Source organism: Podarcis liolepis (genome assembly GCF_965112155.1).
Source record: "Podarcis liolepis genome assembly, chromosome: 1".
NCBI classification, from domain to species: Eukaryota; Metazoa; Chordata; class Lepidosauria; order Squamata; family Lacertidae; genus Podarcis; species Podarcis liolepis.
Genome location: NC_139554.1, coordinates 65,009,379 through 65,024,968, shown reverse-complemented (window position 1 = coordinate 65,024,968; position 15,590 = coordinate 65,009,379). Strand labels below are relative to the sequence as shown.

Genomic DNA, 15,590 nt, shown 5'->3' with positions numbered 1-15,590 from the left:
GGATTCAAATCCTCACTCAGCTATGAAGCTCAGTACGTTATCTTGGGCCACTTGTTATACAGTGGTGCCTCGGGTTAAGTACTTAATTTGTTCCGGAGGTCTGTTCTTAACCTGAAACTGTTCTTAACCTGAAGCACCACTTTAGCTAGTGGGGACTCCTGCTGCTGCCACGCCGCCAGAGCACGATTTCTGTTCTCATCCTGAAGCAAAGTTCTTAACCTGAAGCACTATTTCTGGGTTAGCAGAGTGTGTAACCTGAAGCGTATGTAACCCGAGGTACCACTGTATCTTAGCCCAACCTTCACCACCAAGCTTTTGTGAGGCTAGAACTCCTTCCTGAAATAAAACGAGTGCATATTAGCACGTGGTGGCAGAAATAGCCTTTTGAAAATGAGTACAAAATATCCTTGCAACTTTTGCAGGCCCCACACCCAAACTCGACATTTAATGGAGGGCGAGGTAAAGTCAATACTGCATGAACCAGTCATGTTTTATTTATGGTAGCTATGGTTTCATTAAAAATGGCCCTACCTGCTAGCATAGCACAGCTATGCTTTTAACAGTTTTTATCAGGTTGTTAAAACTACACAGGTGATGAATATTTCATGAGGAGAAAGAGCAAACCATTTAGCAAACTGAATTCGTTCTAGAAGCTGGTACCACCTAGAAGAGTAATGCCTGTTAATTCTGTATATATAACCAAAGTTGCCTGTTAAGAAAAGAAATTAAATGGCTGCGCATGGCATTTCCAAGAAGTCAGAAGGGTGGTTTCATTCAGGCGGTAAATTAGTGTCTACACACACTTCCCCATTTATGTCAAGGAGAGTAAAGAGATCCTTTTTCAAATGCAGTTTTATTTTACAGGTTTGGGAAGGGAGTCTTTTAGGAGAGTGCATTTTCATCTATGATTTCGTTGTTGTTGTAACTTCTGTCTTCCAAATCAGAAATTTTACTTGCAATGCATATCATAGAGATGTTGGGCTGCAAAAAAGGCCAAGAATTGCTGTATGCTGAGATACCATCATAGCTAAGAAGAGCTGACTTGATTTAATAAAAGAGTTTGTCTTTTATTTGCATTACCCGGAATCTTGATGTGGAGCACAACTTTCTGGGTGCAGTTTTAGAAATTTCCACTTGGTGGAGCTTTATGATTGAATTTTTAATACATCATTTTCAAACGTTTGCAACTCAGACAGAAGAAGATACAGCCACAACACCGGTTTGCAAAAAATGCAGTGAAGATTTGTTTTGGACTTGGATTTATTCAGTTACACTATTAATTAAAAATACAGGATGCTCCTAGACTATCACTCTTTCCGGGTGGGATTCAGCCACGTGTTGCCAAATTCAGGTTGCATAATTCAACCATTCAAGTTGATTTGCAGCTTTTGTGCAACAAACCCGCTTCCACCTAAAAACGGACTGTCTGTGATAAGTCAAGTGATGGAGAAATATACTGGGAAGTGTGGAAAGATGCTTGCATGATGCAATAACATTTAACCTCCTTCAAATACATGAAAGAGAATGCTCAGTAAGCATTCAATCAATGACCACAATGTACTTCAAGCTTCTTGCTTGATATAATTGCTACTGATATAATTAATTTGGAGAAACCTGCCCCCCCCAGCGAATCTAAGTGATAACATTGGTTTCCTCTCCCCTCCATATTGCATATTTCTGCTCATAGTTCCCCAGAGTATTATTCATATTGTGAAGTGCTTTACAGTGGTGATTGCATTTGCCCTTTGGTGTAGCCTATGCTATAGCAGGACTGGGATGGTCTTTTGATATTTCAAAATCCTGAACTGAGAGCGGGGGTGGGGGAAGTTCAGGGGCCAAAGAGAGGGTGCAACTGCATCCTCTGTTCTGCAGATTTGGCAGTTGAGAAGATGGAACTCATCATAGCTCCCTCTAGCCCCAATTAATTGACAGCAGTGCAAAGGCCTTTGCTATGGAAGCCTTCCTTTTGCAGCTTCTGTCATATACAGATCAGCAGGGCAGGGCTGTTCAGGGGTTTTGGCTAGAGTGGCAGATTGATGAATATGTCCATTTCGGTTTCGTTGTTCCTCATCTTCCCAATCTTATATTCAGTTCTCCACATTTCCACACATAAGCTTGTGATGATTACCGTATTTTTCACCCTATAGGACGCACCATCCCATAAGGCGCACCTAGTTTTTTTTTTGGGGGGGGGAATAAAGGGAAAAAAATTATTTCCCCCCCAGGTGCGGGGCTGGGGCGGGGGAGGCCCGAGCTTCCCCCGACCCCAGCCCCCAAACAGGCAGCTCTCTGCAAGCCGTGGGAGCCCAGCGCTGGCTCCCGCTGCTTGCGGAGAGGTCCGCGAAGCCTGGACACGCTGAGCTCAGCGCGCGCAGGCTTCAGCATGCAGGCAACTCTCCGAAAGCAGAGGGAGCCCATCGCCGGGCTCCCGCTGCTTGCTGAGAGGTCCGCGAAGCCTGGATGCGCTGAGCTCAGTGCGCGCAGGCTTCAGCATGCAGGCAACTCTCCGCAAGCAGCGGGAGCCCAGCACCGGGTTCCCGCTGCTTGCGGAGAGGTGCGCAAAGCCTGGATGCGCTGAGCTCAGCGCACACAGGCTTCAGCATGCAGGCAACTCTCGCAAGCAGAGGGAGCCCAGCGCTGGGCTCCCGCTGCTTGCGGAGAGGTGCGCGAAGCCTGGAGAGCGAGAGGGGTCGGTGCGCACCGACCCCACTCGCTCTCCAGCCTTCAGCAAAAGCCTGCATTCGCCCCATAGGATGCACACACATTTCCCCTTCATTTTTGGAGGGGAAAAAGTTTGTCCTATAGAGCGAAAAATACGGTATGTCTTCATGAAAGTTCATCCACATTTTATTTTAACTTTCTCCTAATATATACATTCTGTATGCAATTTTGCAAAACCTACACTCCTCACCTCCCAGGCAATTGATCCCACTGAAATATGTTTTTGCATGTTACTTTCACTAATATGTGCCTTTACCTGTTACAGTGGTACATCGGTGTTCTAACGTCTCCGTTTTCAAACATTTCGGTTTTTGAACGCCATAAACCCGGAAGTAAATGCTTCAGTTTTTGAACATGCTTCAGCAGTCGAACATGCCATGCAGCTTCTGTATTGAGTTTTCCATATTGAGGCTTCCATATTGAGTTTTTGGTTTTCAAACGCTTCAGAACTCAAATGGTCTTCTAGAACGGATTACATTCGAAAAGCAAGGTCCTACGGTATATACATTCTGTACTTGATTGGAGAATTGTATTGCAAAATTGAGATAAGTTTGATGGTCAAAAAATGGCTGAACAAGAGACATGTGAGCGCATAGGAAGACAAGCTAATGATCTAGGAATTGTACAGATATATCGGCAGGGGGTCATTTTTGCATTGAGATGAAAAGAACATGAATTTAGTTTCTAGTTGGAAACAACTATTTTCACTGCCAACTATTGTTGTCAAGCTTCCTGGGACATTTGTCAATCGCAAAATTTTATTTTGCTGTAAGCAGCAGGTAAGAGAGACAGATCTTGCCCCCATCTCAGATTAGTTGACTTTGCTCTGTAAAAAGACTTCTCACACACAGCCAACATTGTTTATCTTCTGCAGCTCTGCAAAATTTACTCAAAATATGACATCTAATACATTTCAATGAAGTTTCTAGTCCTCATTATGATGCAGATGTGATTAAAATGTTCATGTAGACTTATTGAAAATCTTCGTTTTTCAGGATGTGTGTTTGCCCATGGCCACACCTCTCCTCTCCTTTCTCCCCCTCTCTGTTTTGAATTATGTTCCCTTACGCCACCTTCTTTTATCCCACTCCCCAAAAGACAAATAACATCTCGCCAGGTTTTACAAATACTCTCATAACAGCTTCAGATGAAAACATGTTAATTGAGCAAGTTTAGCTAAAACAAAACATCACACGAATATTATCACTGTGCATATTTTGCTTTCATTGCAGCATTTGAGCCTTCTTGGCACAGACTTCTGATTATTTTGGCATGAGTGTGAACAGTTTTGAATATACTATTATGCAGAAGCATGGATTAATTAGTCAACAGGGTCAAAGAACCTGGAATGTTATTGTACACAGGACTATTACTGATGTGAAGCTAGCTGGTGCTCAGCTGAGGGAGCTGTAGGCTTAAAGGCACTCTGATGTCTTTCGGAAACTGGGAAGAAAAATGTCTGTTCTCCAAATCATCTATTCCTCTATTTCCCTGACCCTTTCCTCATTCTTTATCACCAGGGCAATTTGCATAAAAATAGGATCTATGCCACTTATGAGTTTGTGTGTTCCTGCTGCTTATTCATCCCTTGAAATCTTAATCCTTTGTGGCATTTATATAGTACCTTTCACCCCAAAGCACTTTACAGTAATTACTAATTGATATAAAAGGATCACTTCATCCACCCCTGACATGAAGTCACCTCTGTGGTGAAACCAGCTGTTTAATCATGTAGAGGGTGGGGGAGAAATCATAGCAATTTAATACAGAAAGTAAAGAATGAAACATAGAGGAAAGATGAGGAAAATGCAAACAAACTTCAATACGTACTTTGGCTTTGGGCAACCTAGAATGATGTTTCTTGCTTTGCATGGGGTTAGACTAGATGAACCTTGGGGTCCCTTCCAACCTACAATTCTATGATTTTATGTTGTCAAAACTGTAATTAATTAATATTTAATTATTAATTAATTAACTATCATTTAATTATTTGTGAAGCGGCTATGCACAATTTATAGTAAAGTACCATAGAGAAGGCTGGTCGCCGAAGAATTGATGCTTTTGAATTATGGTGCTGGAGGAGACTCTTGAGAGTCCCATGGACTGCAAGAAAATCAAACCTATCCATTCTTAAGGAAATCAGCCCTAAGTGCTCACTGGAAGGACAGATCCTGAAGCTGAGACGCCAATACTTTGGCCATCTCATGAGAAGAGAAGACTCCTTGGAAAAGACCGTGATGTTGGGAAAGATGGAGGGCACAAGGAGAAGGGGATGACAGAGGACGAGATGGTTGGATAGTGTTCTCGAAGCTACCAGCATGAGTTTGACCAAACTGCGGGAGGCAGTGGAAGACAGGAGTGCCTGGTGTGCTCTGGTCCATGGGGTCACGAAGAGTAGGACACGACTAAACGACTAAACAACAACAATTTAACAACAACAAAATGTTGGTACCACCCTGCAATTTGTTGTGATCTCCATGACAATCTGAAGTTATTTGCAGTTTACAATCCTGGCCCAATATACTTTGCCCCACATTCCATCCGCAGAATCTGACTCGATTGGCAGTTGAAACTGACTTCAACATTGGGGACAGAGCAGCATTTTCCACCACACCTGAAGCAACAGAAAAAGACTCAGGGTCCTAGAAAAGGTGATGTGGCAAAATAGCAGAAAGGCTGGAGGACTCAAGAGGATCAGCTTTGAGCTACTGCTGTTACCACCCCACATCATTTGCTTCTGGAGGTGTTTGTGACACTTTACCTAATGGTACGGCCGGGCCTGACAGTAATGGACATCAAAATGTGGTTAGCCAGCCCTGCTGCATTTGAGAGCCATTCTGCTTTTCCTGCCTGAAGCCACCAGTCTGTAGTATCACCACTGAGTTTGAAAATTAGCTTTGCTATTGATACACTGAGGAGATAGGGGAAGCCCCAAATTCCAGTTTCCCCCAAACTAACTAACCATATCCCATATGTTACGTACTAAAGTTCTCACCCTGGGCCAGCAGTGGGATACTGTAGATAGTTATGCAAATGAAGGATCGAAAGTGACGTTCAGTGATTGGATAGTTTGTATGCAAATGAAGGATCAAAAGTGACGTTCAGTGATTGGATAGTTTTAGAAAGTTGTTACAGTTACGTTGTTCTGGAGCTCTATATAAGCAGGCTGACTGAGCTCTTCAGTTCAGTTCTGTTCTGGCCTCTGAATAAACAAGAGCTGTTTGAAGAATCGCTGTGTTGTCTGATATGTTCTTTTTTTTAAAAAAAAATTATTTATTAAGGTTTTTCAATACAAAAGGCATATTTAGTAAAACAACGTTGGTTATTTAGCATCTTTTCACCATAACTTTGGACTCCCTCACTCTTCCCCCACACACTTGCATCGTTATAGAATTATTTCCAGGCAAATTATCATTTTGTTCATAGTCTTTAGATTCAGTCATTAAAATATAGTTAAACTTAAATCTAGTTTAGTGATAGACAATTATTTCTGTTCTGGCATCCCTGTCAACATTCAGCCAAATTACAATATTTTTGTAAATAGGTCTTAAATTTCTTCCAGTCTTCTTCAACTCTCTCTTCTCCCAGATCTCGAATTCTGCCGGTCATCTCAGCTAGTTGCATATAGTCCATCAGCTGCATCTGCCATTCTTCCAGAGTGGGTAGATCTTGAGTCTTCCAATTCTTAGCGATCAGTATCCTTGCTGCCGTTGTTGCATACATAAAAAATGTTCTATCCTTCTTTAACACATTCTGGCCAACAATGCCCAAGAGGAAGGCCTCTGGTTTTTTGGTAAAGGTATACTTAAACACCTTTTTTAACTCGTTATATATCATCTCCCAGAAGGCCTTCACTCTAGGGCAAGTCCACCAGAGGTGAAAGAATGTTCCTTCATTTTCCTTACATTTCCAACATTTATTATCAGACGAATGGTATATCTTAGCCAATTTAACTGGGGTCATGTACCATCTGTATATCATTTTCATTACATTTTCCTTCAGAGCATTACATGCAGTGAAGTTCAGCCCCGTGGTCCACAACCTTTCCCAATCTTCAAACATAATATTATGCCCAATATCCTGTGCCCACTTTATCATTGCCGATTTAACCATTTCGTCTTGTGTGTTCCATTTCAGCAGCAAATTATACATTTTTGAAAGTACTTTAGTCTTAGGTTCTAACAGTTCTGTTTCCAACTTCGATTTCTCCACCTGGAATCCTAACTTTTTATCATTCTTAAATACTTCTTTAATCTGAGCATAGTGTAGCCAGTCTCGCACTTTATCTTTCATTTTCTCTAAACTCTGCAATTTCCAATTGTCTCCATCTCTTTCTAATATCTCCCAATACTTTGGCCAATTGGCCTCCATATTGGCTCTTTTTCGGGCCTTAGCCTCCAAGGGTGACAGCCACCTCGGAGTTTTATTCTCCAGTAAGTCTTTGTATCTTGTCCAGACATTAAATACTGCTTTCCTGACAATATGGTTCTTAAAGGCCTTATTAATCTTAACCTTATCATACCATAAATATGCATGCCATCCAAATGCATTGTTAAAACCTTCCAGATCCAGTACATCCGTGTCCTCAAGAAGTAGCCAGTCTCTTAGCCAGCAGAAAGCTGTGGCTTCATAGTACAACTTTAAGTCTGGCAGGGCAAAGCCCCCTCTTTCTTTCGCAACTTAACACCATATGTGTCTGCTGAGAAGTGAGTTCCATCGAGATCAGTAGGAGTTACTTTCAAGGAATTACAGCCTAACAGTACCATCCTATAGATGCCTACTCAGATGCAAATGATCTCAGAAGAACTATGCTCAGGTAAATGTGCAGCCAAGGATTGCAGCCAAAAAAACCAACCACATTTCCAGCAAAACTCCATTGTTTAAAAATAATAATTCTGAGCGATAGGGTTTGTGGTGGTAACTCTCATACTCCTCAAATTCATGTCTGACTTGACTTTATTGTTTATAGGTTAATTTTTTAATTACTCCATTGTGTGGCATAACTTTTCCTCAAGTCTCCCATATTGAGACATGGGTTTTTTTGAGATGCTAGTGGGGTAGAGATGCTAATGTACTGCCAAGTCACTTTGAAACTTCTTAAATAAATAAAAAATAAATAAATAAACCTTTATTGTCACTACACCACCTGAGTGCAGTGAAATTAAACGGTCCCCCCCCCCGTCTTGTTCGCACTCTGTGTGCTTGTCGGAAGCTTGTTTTACACTTCTTGTGTAAAAAGTGACACCATCACCATACTGGCATCCACCACTGCCCCATTTGAAATCGTAATGTTCCAGGAATGAGCTCTGACAGATTTACGAATCACCCAGATTTACGAATCATCTCTGGGTCAAACTTAGCCACGATAATAATTTGGCATTCTCAGTTTAAACAATCCAGCATCATGGAAAAACACACGCAATCCCTATCCTGTTCCGAACCATGCTGTGTAAAAAGATTGGACGAAAAGATTCCTGCATTGAGGGGGCTGGACTAGATGACCCCCCCCCCGGTCCTTTCCAACTCTACAATTCTATGAAAATAGTTGTACGCTTCTTTCAGAAAAACGTCTCTTTCACATGTATTGGGGCCTTTGTGTTGGTATACAAATTGACATGGCTCTGGGGACTGAGAGAATGATCTTGGTTAACCATTACCAGTTAAGCTCCTGCTGCTCCTTGTTTTAAGCTGCCCCACTAGCAAATTAGAAGATAACAACACCTTGGGGAACATTCTGTACATTCATAGTGCTCTCAGAAGGCAAAAACAAAACAAAAAAAGCATTCTCTCTCAACAATACAGCTGAGGTTGTACTGAGGAAGGCATAGTTAATGGAGGGGAAGAGTTCGTAATATCCAGGTGCTTTCTTGTTATCTGTGTTCTTGTGCATCTATGGCTGAATGCAAAACGAAAAATTTCAGAAAGGTATAGGTTGCATGGGGAAAGTTGCATGAAGGCAACTTCGTGTCTTCTTTTTCTCTGACAACCTCTCCCGTGTGTATGTGTACACACCCTCTGCCTCAGTATGAATTACCGAGGCATTTTACAATGAAAGCTCAGAAATCAAAATAAAACACAAGCTAAAACAAAAACTGGAGACTAAAATAAAATCCCGTAGCAAGTGCTTAAGCACCTGGCAAGCCAAATGCCTGCCAGGACAGGCGGGTGCTTGCTAAGTGTAGGAATCATAGAATCATAGAGTTGGAAGAGACCACAAGGGCCATCGAGTCCAACCCCCTGCCAAGCAGGAAACACCATCAGAGCACTCCTGACATATGGTTGTCAAGCCTCTGCTTAAAGACCTCCAAAGAAGGAGACTCCACCACGCTCCTTGGCAGCAAATTCCACTGTCGAACAGCTCTTACTGTCAGGAAGTTCTTCCTAATGTTTAGGTGGAATCTTCTTTCTTGTAGTTTGGATCCATTGCTCCGTGTCCGCTTCTCTGGAGCAGCAGAAAACAACCTTTCTCCCTCCTCTATATGACATCCTTTTATATATTTGAACATGGCTATCATATCACCCCTTAACCTCCTCTTCTCCAGGCTAAACATGCCCAGCTCCCTTAGCCGTTCCTCATAAGGCATCGTTTCCAGGCCTTTGACCATTTTGGTTGCCCTCCTCTGGACACGTTCCAGTTTGTCAGTGTCCTTCTTGAATTGTGGTGCCCAGAACTGGACACAGTACTCCAGGTGAGGTCTGACCAGAGCAGAATACAGTGGCACTATTACTTCCCTTGATCTAGATGCTATACTCCTATTGATGCAGCCCAGAATTGCATTGCATTCATAGGAGTTAATGGTTGGTTGCTGAGTATTGAGTGGGTGTGTTTATTGGAAATATGGCGCCAGAGGTGACTTTGCAGGAGGAAGGATGGAGGAATCCACCTATAATGGTCATTATGGGAAGGGGGAGATACAGTGTTAGAGTTTACAGATGTTTACAGACCACCTCCTCTTCTGGCCCTTTCTCTATTCCTCAGATTCCTGGTTTGCGCTGCCACCATGCCTTCCAGCCTGGTGATGTTCTTTCAGTGTAAAGTCACAGGTAGGTAGCCGTGTTGGTCTGCTGTAGTTGAAACAAAATAAAAAAATTCCTTCCAGTAGACCAACTAAGTTTGTTATTGGTATGCACTTTCTTCAGGTATCTGCAGAAGTGTGCATACACATGAAAACTCATACCAATGACAAACTCAGTTGGTCTCTAAGGTGCTACTAGTGTGAAGTCGGTTCATAATAAGGACCCACATTCATGATTTGATCATGGATGAGGAATTTAGCCTGGCATCATAGGCGCCGACTCCATGGGGCTTGAGGGGGCCCGAGCCCCCTCAAAAATTCGATTGGGGGGGCTCTGCCCCCCCAATAATCTCCGGTGCCCCTCCAGCAGAGCGCCATCGCCACCGCTCCCCCAGCCCAAAATGCACAGGGTCGGGCTGCATGCCTCCTGCCCTCCCTCCCGAGCAAAAGCTCCACCCAATTTCCTTCGGAGCTGATTAATAGGCGCAGCACGCTCTCCCCTATTCGCTCACGAGGAGGCGGCGCCACTTTATTTGCATATTCATGAGCTTATTTGTTATTCATGAGCTTTCCCGGGCCCCCCCAATATTTTTTATAAGTCCGCGTCCCTGCCTGGCATTTATTGTCAAGACCTGGGTGGGTGTGCTGGGTGGGGTTGATCTGATACAGTTGTGTCCACCTGGTCCGCAGTTGTGTCCACCAGTATAGGCTAGAGCTGAGAGATAGTCACTCAATGGTCCTTGAATGGGTCAGTCTGCGACATCATGGCCTCCATAGCAACAATGAGGCTGTGTCAATTTGTCATTGGCACAAACACATAAAGCAGGGCATATCCTGGATCTGATCTTTGTCCCAGGACTTGGAAGAAATGATCTGGAAATAGAGGGGGTTGAAATAACCCTTTTGACATGGTCAGGCCATTCACTGGTGACATTTAATCTCACAGTGGCAGTTCTTCTCCATGATGGACCCAATAAGATGGTCCAACCCCAGAGACTTAGGGAATGCAAGGGACTCCTGAATGCTCTGGGGAATTTTTTGAGTGAACAGAATTGGTGGTCCCGTCAAGGCTCTAGACTCACCATGGAATGACAATATGTATTGGATGAGGAGCCTACATTGTTTCTTGATTACTCTGGGGAAGCTGTGGACAATGACAAAGGTTGGACAACAGTCTTGAGTACAAATGGTACAAGACTCACTGCAAAGACAACTGAATGCACATTAGTGTGCATGATTGTGCCTAAAGCATTGTAGTGAAGAATAATTTACTGCCTCCATTGCCTCCTCAAATAGCTAATGTTGTGGTCATTTTTTATACTTCATCATAACTAGAGATACGGGTACTTTTGAGGTACAATTGTATGCGGTATTCTTGTCAGTGTGATCCTATACATGTCTACTCAGATGTAAGTACTACTGAGTTCAAACAGAATTTAGGATGGGATTAAACTAATAGGCTTCCACTTGCACAATGGGGCTTCCCCCCTTCCCTCTGGGGTTGCCCTCCAAATTGGCTGGGGGTGTGTGTGTTAGAGACCCCCAAGAACAGTAAGTGGAGGGTGATCATTCCATCTGGCAAGCTTATATGACTGAGCAGACAAAACGTTTGTAATAACACAAATGTTGAGATCCACCCTTAATGTGCATGGGATCGTACGTGTGTGTGTGTGTGTGTGTGTGTGTGTAAAAGAGAGAGAAAGAGAGAGAAAAAGAGAAAAAGAGAGAAAGAGATTCCCTTGCTAAACTGAACTCCTGAAATAAACCTTTTGCAAAAAGGAATCTCAAGCTTGTTCATTTCTTCCCCTCTTGCATTGAATAAATAGCATTGTTAAAATAACCAAGTACAATTAAATGTGATGCCTTTACTGCAGTTTTGGCTATAGGATTCTGGGGAGTTATCGCAACATCATTGAGTATTATTGTTTTAAGATGTACAGCTACTTTGCATGTCAAAGCCCAACCCTGCATATTGGCATTAAGCTTTTTTTAAAAAAACAAACAAACAAAACCAGTGCCTTCTGATTTTATTTTCCATGCACGTCTGGGGCAACAGAGACGTTTGTCAGCTTCTTCACACCTTCTGGTAATTAAATAAATTAAATATGTTGCCAGGAAAAGGACTGAGAGATCCAGTAGGTTAACAATTGCCTCTCAAGCCATCTGTTGACATCTATATTAGGCATTGCTATTGAACTACTTGATACTATGAAATCTTGGTTCCGTCAGCTGGCAAACTCCACCAAGAATCATTCCAGAAGGATAATAATGGTGTGAGAGAGATTCTGTGTGGGTCACTGGCTGCTTGCATTTTCATGAATGACAAATAGGTGCACTCTTCTTGTGGGATGAGAGGACACATGAAAAGAAGAAAACAGAGTCAGTGAAGAGAAATGGGGTGCTAGACAAGTACAGTGGTACCTCAGGTTACAAACGCTTCAGGTTACAAACACTTCGGGTTACAAACTCTGCTAACCCGGAAGTAGTACCTCGGGTTGCGAACTTTGCCCCAGGATGAGAACGGAAATTGCGTGCTGGCGGCGAGGTGGCAGCGGGAGGCCCCATTAGTGAAAGCGTGCCTCAGGTTAAGAACAGTTTCGGGTTAAGAACGGACCTCCGGAACAAATTCCATTTGTAACCCGAGGTACCACTGTAAGTGGAAAGTAGCAGAGGGAAATGTTGTGTTTGACCCCTTGTTTCAGTAAAGGTTTCTTGCTCCTTCTCTCTCTCTCATATTACTTTGTTAAATACTACACACCTTACAGTTTCCACTGACCATGAGAGGTGGGGTGGATGAGGACACAAGGCTGAGAAAAACCTTTCCCCTATGATGACATAGACTTGGATGCCCTCCCAAGGGAGGTCTGCCTGGCTCAGTCACTGCTCTTTTTTCAAGATTTTCAAAGATCTACAGGACAAATTATGCTGCTTTTAGATACTTTTGTTCTCATGGGATGCTGACGTTTTAATAAAATCCAATGTGATGCAGTGGTTAGAATCCTGGTCTAGAATCATGGAGACCCCAGATCAAATCCGTGTTCAGCCATGTAGTTCACTCAGTGAACCTCACCCATTATTTCTCAGTTTAGCCTACTCCATGGGGTTGTTGTAAGGATAAAACAGAATGGGGGAAAATAAAATTGTAATAATTAAAGAATGGGATATATTATTTGTATGTCTATAATAATACTGTGCTACCTCTAGTTACGGACTCAATCTGTTCCGGGGTGCTATTCGCACCCCAAAAAGTCCATAACTAGAGAGCCTCTTCTGCGCACTTGCGCGGCACGATAGAGCGCTTCTGTGCATGTGTGAAGTGTGCAGAACACTTCTGCGCATGCACACGCAGTGAAACCCAGAAGTATACACTTCCGGGTTTGCCGCGTTTGCAAGTCGAAAAGACGCAACATAAACCTAACGCAGCACGAGGTATGACTGTAGTGTTTATTATTATTTTTTAAAGTATAATGTTTTAGCAATTGTTTTCAATTCAGCTGTGTGTCATCCATTGTACAGTACAGTCGTACCTTGGAAGTTGAACAGAATCTGTTCTGGAAGTCCATTTGACTTCCAAAATGTTTGGGAACCAAGGCGCAGCTTCTGCAGTCAATCGGAACCTGTGGAACCCACACTGGACCTTCAGATTCCAAAGAATGTTCACAAACTGGACGTTCACAAAACTCTCTTCCGGGTTTGCGGTGTTCGGGAGCCAAAACGTTCGACTCACAAGGCATTCGACTTCCGAGGTACAACTGTATCATGAATACATGTGTATAGAAGCCAGTTCTTCATGCTGTGTGAAGACTATGCAAGAGTCTATGACCACAGTTGGAAGGGGGCCTGAACAAATAGATTTGAGACAAAACTGACACTCCTGTGACTTTCATCCCATGTCTACTCATGTACTTTTTCTAGACAAATATACACCCTTGTAGGAAAGGGTTTACTGCATGCAGCAGCTAGCAGAACATTTAATATAGGTTTTAGATTGGCTTAAAATACCGCTAGTCCCACTAAACTGTTGCATAGACTTCTCCGATTTTCCTACATGCTACATGTTAATGAAGTTTTAATGTTTCTTGCAAAATACATACTCTGATATCTCAATCTAATTTTCCAATTTACATTTAATTGGGGAGGGAAGCGCAAAATATGTTTCAAGCCGGGGTGGGGGGGTGGGGATAAAACACTTGTAATTGATTTCAGGAATACCATCCAATCTTATCTTAAATTGAGATGCCATAGTGACTACATTGCTGTTTAAATCAGAAAACAAAATTATTCCAGGTACGAGATGATGGTGAAGAGAGTTGTGGTAAATAGCCTGTGAATTCAAATGCGGCTTGCGCATCTCTTGAGATTTCTCAGTTCCTACAAATTAGACAAATAAATTGGTAGTTCACCTACTGCATCCTGGTAAACAAACATTTTTCAGCAAAACTCTCTCCTCTATCCATTAAGTGGGCCTAGTTTCAAAGACCGTAAAGAGCTGTGGCAGAAGTGATGGGTCTTTGAGTTAGAATTCAGAATAATTCTTGGCAGGACACTAATGAAAAAACAACTAATTCTGACAATTTACCATAGTAACTGAAGCATTCATGTTATTAATGTCAGCATGATCTAAAACTGAAAGCTCAACCACAGTGACACACACAGCACTCAGCCATTTCCCCTTCCTGTAGTGGAAATCTAAGAGGAATTCAGACTTTCATTTGTACACTGGCATTGTTCTACTAAACTGACACTGAGCAGAGTCAAAAGAGAAGGATGCTGTACACTGAGGATCAAACAAACCCCTGCAAAATTCATTCACTGAGTTGTGATTTGTAGGCCAAGTCTCCCTGATCTTAGCTCTTATGTTCTAGCCTATTCGTTGGCATGGAGCTGTGTGCACTTTATTTCACATACACATATTTCTTTCTTTATTCTTTATCCTCTATTTATTTTGTTTTAATTTTGTTTTGTTTTTAATGTGTGACATTTTAGTGTATTTTTGGTCTCTGTGGAAGCCACCCAGTGTGGCTGGGGAAACCCAGCCAGATGGGCGGGGTACAAATAATAAATTATTATTATTATTATTATTATTATTATTATTATTATTATTTCTTGCATTTGCAGGCCACCTTTTCCTCTAAATAGCTCAAGACGGTGCACATGGGTCTCCCCTCCTCACAACCACCCTGTGAGGTAGGGTAGACTGGGAGGCAGTGAGTCATCAAGCTTCCTGGCTGAGTGGGGATTTGAACCCTGGTCTTCCAGATTCTAGTTGAAAATTAGACCACACTGGCTCCTAAATGCCTATTCTTAAATTGCAAAGTCCCAGAAAACTACACCGCACCATGAATACCCTCCAACATTTCTCCAATGAAAACAGGGAAGTCCTATTCCATGATGATTATGATAATCATTTTATTATTTATACCCTGCCCATCTGACTGGGTTGCCCAGCCACTCTGGGCGGCTTCCAACACATATAAAAACATAATAAAACATTTAAAAACTTTCCTATGCAGGGCTGCCTTCAGATACCTTCTAAAGGTTGTATGGTTACTTATCTCCTAGGCTTGGTGGTTGCATAACTCTATACCCTCCAACATTTCTCAAATGAAAATAGGGACTTTTTAAGGAAAAGCTGGACATTTTGGGGTCAAATTAGAAACAGGAACGGCTTCTGTAAATCCAGGACTGTCCCTGGAAAATAGGGACATTTGGAGGGTCTGCACCATGTAATTTTTCTGAATATATAGATCAGTTCTCATGATTGATTTATCTGCCATGAACTGGTGCAGCTGCAAATCTGCATGAAGTTATTGAAAATTATGGTAAGCCTATTTGTTGACTTACTTACTTACA

The 15,590-nt window shown here is 42.4% G+C and overlaps 1 protein-coding gene across 1 annotated transcript in view; it reads left to right on the top strand.

Moving 5' to 3' along the window:
- The window catches only part of CCDC73 (coiled-coil domain containing 73), a 247,719-nt gene extending 237,048 nt beyond the window's left edge, over window positions 1–10,671 (top strand). Inside the window, exon 19 of the mRNA XM_083462964.1 lies at window positions 10,654–10,671. The gene's annotated coding sequence lies outside the window, so the exon portion shown is untranslated. The remainder of the gene's footprint in view (window positions 1–10,653) is intronic.
- The last annotated feature ends 4,919 nt before the right edge of the window (window positions 10,672–15,590 follow it).